This window comes from Myotis yumanensis, unplaced genomic scaffold (genome assembly GCF_028538775.1).
Source record: "Myotis yumanensis isolate MYYU_CA2020_CCGP unplaced genomic scaffold, mMyoYum1.0.hap1 SCAF_7, whole genome shotgun sequence".
NCBI classification, from domain to species: domain Eukaryota; kingdom Metazoa; phylum Chordata; class Mammalia; order Chiroptera; family Vespertilionidae; genus Myotis; species Myotis yumanensis.
In genome coordinates, this window is record NW_027223758.1 from 32895579 (window position 1) to 32901659 (window position 6081).

Genomic DNA, 6081 nt, shown 5'->3' on the forward strand with positions numbered 1-6081 from the left:
CCTCTCTCACACTGATGTTTCTCTCTCTCCCCCCTCCCTCCCTCTCTCCCACTCTCTCTAAGAAGCAATGGAAAAAAATCCTATCCTCAGGTGAGGATTGAAAAAAAAAAGTTGGAATGATAATCAAGGAGCTGACTCCTGCCAGCCTCGCTGAGTCATCACCTTCCACAGTCCCTCACCCCTCCTTCCAGCCACACTCCCTTTTTTCTAGAGCTTGAACAAAACAAATCCTTCCTGCCCCTGCGCCATGGCCCTTGCTGTTCCATTTGCCTGGAATTTTCCCTACGTCTTCCCAGGCTCCCCCTCCTCTTCTTTCAGGTCTCAGGTCAAATGCACCTCCTCCGAGAGACCCTCCCTGAAGGGTCATGCTCCCACCCAGGCCCCTGCAGCCTGCCTCGAATCCATAACTGTCTTGTTTTATTCACAGCACTTTTCAAAGTTTGAAATGATCTCATTTATGTACTAAATGGCTATTGTCTGTCCCTCTTGCCCTTGCTAGGAAGTAAGAACCCTGCTGTACACAAGCCTGCTGTGTCCCTATGTCTAGCAAAAAGCCTGGCACCTACTAAGTGTTCAATTAATTGTTGAATGAATGAATGAATGAATGAATGAAAAGCGCTCAGCACAATGCTTGACATGTAATAAAGCTCAAAATTGCTGCTGATTATGATTACATAAGGGCTAGTGGCTATCACTGTTGAAGAGGAACAGCTTTGCTCAGCAGTTCTTACAGCAAGTACTTATGTGAGTGCTGTGTGAAGTGTCGTGGGGGAAACAGGGTCGTGAAGCCCAGTGGGTTGTTGAGGAATAGACCACATGGATGAGGCCCCTGGGAAAACAATCATGATGCCTGGAGATCGCGATGCATTGAGTTATTCTCACAACAAGACTGAAGTGGCCATTATCACTCATTTTGTAGATTAGAGATTGGGGCTCAGAGAGGCTGAGATGCCTACGGTCACCCAGCTGGTCAGTGCATCTCCAAAGCATGTAGGGTACCTGTGCCCAGAGGGAGGACTCAGTGGCCACGGTGTCATTCGCACGTCTGTCTGGACCTCCCTAGGGCACTTTGGCTGCTTGGCATGCGCAGCACGTGCCTGGGCCCCACACACCTGGGCACGAGGGAGGTGGCCATGGGCTGCACGCCTCCTCTGGGGCTCGGGTGGAGAAGTCCATGCGGAGAGGTCCAGGGCTGTGTCTGCAGGGAGGTTGTTCTACTGGGGGTAAAGCCGCTGGGCCTCTCTGTACCTCTGCTGAGGTCCAAGTTCTGGGCCAAGGAGGACTTTGTCCTGTGGTGGAAAAAGCAGTTTTGACATAGGGCAGGACTGGGGCGGTAGAGGCCTGGGACACACGGGGGGACACACGTTGGCAGACACCAGGCTGTTCAGGCACATATGCGCGCGCGCGCGCGCACACACACACACACACACACACACACCTCTTGTACACACTTGTTCCCCCAGACATGCTGATGATTGCTCACACTGGCTGAGTCACGTTGCACCTGGCCTGATGGCATCGCTTGAACTCTCAGTTTTGCAAAGGCAGGGCTGTGTCCACCCTGCTCCCCGAGCTGCCACAGAACCCAGCCCAGGGCGAGCTGAGAGCAGGCACTCAAAATTTGTGGAGAAGGTAAATCCATGCCCCCTCTATCCATCATTACTCTGTCACCCTTCCTCCACTCATTCTCTCGCTCACTGAGGGCCTCCAGGATCAGCACCAGGCGCTGCTACGATCCATCCTGCTCCCTCCCTCTGCACCTCTCCCCAGCACGCCTTGGCTGAGTGCCCCATCAGATGCCCAGTCTCGGCAGCTCTTGCCCTGCCAAACCTGGTTCCTGGCTCCTGCCAAGTGCACACCCCAGTGGACATCCTGTTTCCCTCCCTCCTTCTTCCTGCTCTGCCCACATGTCCTAGGCCAGATACTTATGAAATCCTGTGAGTTCTTCCATCACCAGGCTCCTGATGGCCTGGTGCCCAGGGTTTGGCTTTGAGTCATCTGCTCTGAGGTTTGGCAGGACTGGGACAGGAAGTTCACAGCCCTCGGTGACACTAACCCAGGCTGACTTGGAGGGAGGCCAGAGTCCCTGGTTGCATCACCACACACCCACGGAGCACACCTGTGCACAGATATGTGAGGATGTGGCCTGGGAGAGGATGTGATATGTCCAAGGTTACAGGGAATGTCAGTGTCAATGTGGGAATCCAACCGTGGCACATCTGTTCATTCGTGAACACAACTGCACAGCAATGGAGCCAGGCTGCACTTCCACATGTCGCTGGGCCAGGGTTTGAAGCCCAGCCATTTACCAGCTGTGTGAGCTTTGGAAAGCCACTTCACTTCTCTGAGCCTTATCTTTACTTATTTGTACATAGTAGATGCTCAATAGATGTAGCTGCTGAAAAAGATAACCAATAGCAGGGTAAGTCCAAGTACACAGTTACCAGTATGTCTACAGATATCCATCATCATAACGTACACGCCTGTTGGTGTGCACGTGAATGTATATGGGTGCACACCTATGCATGTAACATGCTTATCCAGGGGCTTGTATAAAGCCCACCAATTTGCATATGGATGCACGTGTCTGTGACGTCATTTGGGCTGATCACTTTTTCCCAACAATGCACACTAGTAGAGTGGTTTTCCGGAGGATTTCCTGAGCTCTTGTCATGGGCAGGATTTGGTGTTTATCTAGGTAGACATGCATATGCTTGCCTGTGTCTGTGTGAACCTGTGTGAGGGGTAATGCGTATGACCCCCGCCCCTTATCAGGTTGGTCAGTTGGTAGAATCTGTGGGGATGGTGTCACCTCTGCATCGATGGATGCCCGGGCTTTGGGGCATTCTAAACCCAGATTGTTTGAGTTCAAATCTCACCTGCATAACCTTTGACAGGATGCTTAAACATTCTGTGCTCAATTTCCTATTCTGTGCCTTGGAGATAATGTTAACCACCTTATGGTGGTCTGATGACTAACAGAATGAGTTGTGTGAAGTACTGACAAGTGCTATACCTCTGCGTCTGTCCTCTGTGATAGATGGTTTGCCTTCTATTACTGCTCGCACCCTATTAAATCTCCATTGCCTCTCTACTGGACTGTCCTTTCCACTAGACTGGGAGTCCCTGGAGGCCAGGGCCATGTGGAGTCATCCCCCATTATAACCTGTGCATTGCCTGCTAGTCCTGACCCTCAGACTTCTCCTTCATAACAATGGCTGGCATTTATAGGGCTCTTCTTGTGCCAGGCACTGTGTTAAGCTCGTTAGATCTTCAAACAATCTCAAGAGATTGGCATCTTTTTTGGCCCTATTTTAGAGAAAAAGAAACTGAGGCTCAGAGAGGTTAAAAATTGCCCAGGCTCACACAGTGGCTTGAACCTGGCAGACCGCCTCACTCTCGGCCTGATCTCTGCGTAAGATTTGAGATGAAGAGTTTAGGGCATGAATGTTGCATCTCCTTCTTAGTGTTCTCTCTCTCTCTCTCTCTCTCTCTCTCTCTCTCTCTCCCTCCCTCCCTCTCTCTCTCCATCTCACTAACACCTGTCCCATATGAATACCCCCACGTTTCTCTTTCTCACCTTGGGGCACCTCAGCTCCCTGCCCAGGCACAGCGTCCCCAGAGGCCAGGCAATGCTCAGATCATTCCTTCTTTGGTCCGGTTGGGGGTGAGGTGGAGGAGCTCCTCTGAGGCTGGTCAGCAGGGAGGAGGGAGGGAATGCAAGACTTAGCAGGAGCAAGGGGCAGCCTCTGGGGAGTGTGGGGCTGGGTGCCCAGGCTCTGGCATAAAAATGGAGCAGAAGGTGCCTTCCTCCCCACCTCAGAGAGGGGAGGGAATGCAGGATAGAGGGAAAAGAACTTCCCTCTGACATAGAAGAAGCTGTCAAACTGCTGAGCTGCCACCGTTTTGAAGGACACCAGAGGGTGCCCTGAGGCAGCTAGGAGCTCTGTGTCTATTTAGTTCCCCCATGTGCCCCTGGGTCTCCAGGGGCCACCAAGGCCCAAGGTCTTGTGTATTCTGCCCTGTTGGGTGGGGCGCCTTATAAATGTCAGTAAGGTCAAGTTGGGTGATAGTGCTATTCAAATCTTCCCTAACCTTACTGATTCTCTGTCTACTTGTTTCATCATTTATTAAGAAAGTATTGAAATCTGTTCCACGGCCTGGAAACTCAGGGAAGTTGACTGGGACAACTGTAGAAATGAGGAAAAATTATTCTCATTCATTTATTTCCTGGCCCATTCTTTGGTTCTTTCAAGTGGGAGAATAAGCCTGATTCCTATTACTCCATCTTGGCCAGAAAAACTGTATTATTTTTAACTTTGGGGGGGGAATAATTTTAGATTTACAGAAGAGTTACTAAGACAATACAGACAGTTCCCAGGTGCCCTTCAGCCATGTCTCCTTGCCTTTCCTTATCTTTCGTGCAACCATTATTACTGTGGCATGCAATTTCTTATTTCTCTCAATCCTTCTGTGTCTATTAATTGAAATTCTTCTGTAAGAAAGATAAATCCCTTCTCCCCATTTATTAAATGCATTCAATCAAATATAATATTTTTAAAATTTTAAAGAAATGTATTTTAGAACGAAATATACTCCCATGGTTCAACATTGTAAATGGGTACAAGACTCCCTCCCACCTTTGTCCCCTCCCCAGAGACAACCAAAGGCAACAAGGATTTCACACATGCACAGGCAAGGTCCATACATCTTCTCTTTACAGAAATGGTTTAGAAGAATTCTAAAAGATGCTGCACCTTGCACCCTTTCACCTAACCATGTCACAGAGAGCAGTGTAGCTCAGTACATAAGGCACTTTTTCATTCTTTCACATAGTGTTCCAGTGTGTAACTGTCCCAGGATTTATTACTTAGTCCCCTGTCAAAGAGCATCTAGGTTGTTTCCAAATGTTTTCTGCGACAAACAATGCTGCCGTGTCCAACATATGGAACTGAACCTAGACCCGCCCAAGAGGGAGGGATCAAAGGGCATGGGTGTTTCCCCTGTTGATATTGCCACACTGCCTCAGGCTGCTCCAGCTTACAGCCTGTTTCCTAACAGGCTATACAAAGGACCCCATACTATGTGGCTTAAAACAACAAAAAATTATTCTCTCACAGTTCTGGAAGCTAGAAGTCTGGGAAATTTTGGCTTTTACTCTGAGTGAGGTGGGAGCCACAGGTGGGTACTGGGCAGAGGAGGGACAGGACCTAAGTTGTGTGATACCAGGATTTACCTGGCTGCTCTGAAAAGGTTAGACTTGGGGGATGGAGAAGCAGGAAGTGAGGGGACCAGGGAGAAGCTGGTAGGTAACCCAGACGAGAAGTGATGGTGGCTGAGGCGAGGGAGCCAGCTGTGAGGTTGGGTACAGGAGGTATGTCCAAGGTTGAGTTGACAGGACTTGCTGATGGATTGGATTCAGGCCTTGAGGAAAGGGAGGAGTCAAAGATGACTCCAAGGTTTTGGCTGGAGCTACTGGGTGGCTGGAGCTGCCATTCTCTAAGGCAGTGGTTCTCAACCTTCTGGCCCTTTAAATACAGGTCCTCATGTTGTGACCCAACCATAAAACTATTTTCGTTGCTACTTCATAACTGTAATGTTGCTACTGTTATGAATCGTAATGTAAATATTTGATATGCAGGATGGTCTTAGGCGACCCCTGTGAAAGGGTCGTTCGACCGCCAAAGGGGTTGTGACCCACAGGTTGAGAACCGCTGCTCTAAGGTGTGGACAGCACATGGGGTTTATTAAGCACCGAGAGCGGGGCCTGGGCGCTGGTGAGTATAGCTAACCCATGGGTTAGCTGTTCAAATGGCTGGAAGAGATTCCATCCCTGAACTGTCCTTGCCCTCCTTCCCTCTCAGGGATGGGGCAGTAGGTGATGGCTGAGAAATTTCCTTCCCACCCAGCAAGCATTTAAAGTCTCCCTCTGACCATGAGTTGCCTCACCTGTAAAATGGAGATAATAATCTCCTTCCTCGCGAGACACAAGTGAGAAATAATGGACGTCAGTGCCCAGCACACATGGCAGCCTCTTTCCTCCCTCCCCACGCCCAGTGGTCAGGAAGAAAAGAAGCAAAG